This window comes from Microtus ochrogaster, chromosome 21 (genome assembly GCF_000317375.1).
Source record: "Microtus ochrogaster isolate Prairie Vole_2 chromosome 21, MicOch1.0, whole genome shotgun sequence".
NCBI classification, from domain to species: Eukaryota; Metazoa; Chordata; class Mammalia; order Rodentia; family Cricetidae; genus Microtus; species Microtus ochrogaster.
Genome location: NC_022022.1, coordinates 2,660,056 through 2,662,456, shown reverse-complemented (window position 1 = coordinate 2,662,456; position 2,401 = coordinate 2,660,056).

Below are 2,401 nucleotides of genomic sequence, written 5' to 3'. Positions count from 1 at the left end.
ACTCACAGAGATCCGCCTGCCTCTGCCTCCCAAGTGCTGGGATTAAAGGCGTGCGCCACCACCGCCCGGCTCAGCCCCCATTTTTGCTGCTTTCAGCAACTGACATACATGCACTATGGATGGTGACTTGGAAGAGCACCCAATTTGAGCTTCCAGCTCTATATTGGCTTAGGATGTAAAAGCTGATCATGGGAAAAACCTAAGACAAGTAAGGTTGGGTGTTACATTCTCATAAAGGCACGTTAAGGAGTCTGAGTAGCTTATCTGTCTTAAGTGACCTCAAGGTGTAACTCTGGCTGTGAGCTCCAGCCATATTCCAGTCTCCTGGAGGTATTTTCATAACATTGCATCAGCATATGTTGATGCATCTCCTTCTACCATGTGAGTCCTGGGAATTGAACTCAGACTATCAGGCTGGGCAGTAGCTCATTTGTTCTCTTAAAAACAAAACAAGGCAGGGCTGGAGAGATGGCTCAGTGGTTAAGAGCATTGCCTGCTCTTCCAAAGGTCCTGAGTTCAGTTCCCAGCAACCACATGGTGGCTCACAACCATCACAACCATTTGTAATGGGGTCTGGTGCCCTCTTCTGGCCTGCAGGCATACAGACAGAACATTGTATACATAATAAAAAAAAAAAAGGCTAGGCAGTAGTGGCTAAAGCCTTTAATTCCAGCACTCAGGAGGCAGAGGCAAGAGGATCTTTGCAAGTTAAAGGCCTGTCTGGTCTACAGAGTGACGTCCAGGACAAAGTTACACAGAGAATATCCTGTCTCAGAAAACAAAACAAAACCAAATCCAGGAGCTCTATGTAACCCAGGTTGGGTTCAAACTCATGATCTTCTTGCTTCAGCCTCCTAAAGTTAAGATTACAGATATGTACTATTCTGTTTGGACAAATGTATTATATGTATCCTCTTAGCTCTTCACAATTATTAATCTTTACAATTGTAATTTGTATTTTAGTTTATCATTCCACATGCAACAGTGTTTGCCTGTATATTTGTGCACTATCCACATTCAGTGCCCATGGAGGTCAGAAGAGGGCACTGGATCCCCTGGAAATGGAATTAAATATGGTTGTGATCCATGATATGGGTATTGGGAATTGAATCCAGGTCCTCTGCAAGGGCAACAAGTGCTTAGTCACTGAGCCAACTCCTATTTTAGAGTACATTCATTGTACAAAGCAGTGGGATTCATTTAAATGCATTCCATGCTGTCCACGATGGTATACAGCTGTAGTCCTTGCTCTCAGGAGGCAGAAGACCAGGCTGGTCTTGAACTCAAGAGATCAACCTTATTCTGCTTCTCAAATCCTGGGTTTAAAGTTGTGTGCCACACCAGGCTTTTCCCCTTCTAGAGACAGAGTTCTCATACATCATAGGTTAGACTTGAATTACATAGCTCAAGGATCATTCTGAACTTATGATGCTCCTGTCTCCACCTCCAGTGTTGAGATTATAGGTGTTCACCACACTTTTATGGGGTTCTAGACATAAGCCAAGACTGTACATTAAACATGAGTATTTGCTGACCTACATTCCAAGTCCACATATTATCTTTTAGAAAAGGATTTGGATTTAAGAATATGGCCACATCCACTATGGAGGAAAGATTTTGTACTAATAAGACGGGCAAAATTGGGCTTTTTCGCCCTACACAGGGCCTTATCATGGACTTCAATTACCCTCAAATTCTGCCACTCTTGCCACTTGCTACCCAAGGGCTGGACATACAGAGGCTTGTGTGCATCACAATGCATGGCAAAAATGGGCTAAGGGTTTCTTCTGTTGTTTTCTGAGGGAGTGTTTTGACTCAAATGAGAAATGTCTTCATGGTTTATGTATTTGAACACTTGGCCCTTGGTGGTAGAGTACTATTTGGGAAGCTTCAGGGCTTGGAGGAAGAATATGACTGGGGTCCACAGCCTTGAGGGTTTTGCCAATTTCCCTGCTTCCTGTGTACAGGTGAAAAGTGATCAGCCAGTTTCCTGTTGCCAGGCTCTCCTCAATACTCCTTTGAAAGCATAAACCAAAATAACTATTGGTCATGGTGTTCCATCACAGCAACAAAAAGGAGCTAGTAGGGGGTGTTGGAGATAGGATCTCAGCCTGTAGCCCAGGCTGTCCTGGAATCACACACATCTCAGCTTGGCCTTGAATCTGCAGGAGTTCGCTTGATGTAGCCTCCTTAGTGCAGATTATAATAGACCTAAGCAAGCCACTGTGCCTGGCTTTTTGTTTTCTTTTAAAAGACAGAATGTTAAGTTAGGGGCTGTGGATGGAACTCAGCAGGTACAGTGCTTGCCTAGTACGCACAAAACCCTAAAATCGGGGCTGGAGAGATGGCTCAGTGGTTAAGAGCATTGCCTGCTCTTCCAAAGGTCCTGAGTTCAATTCCC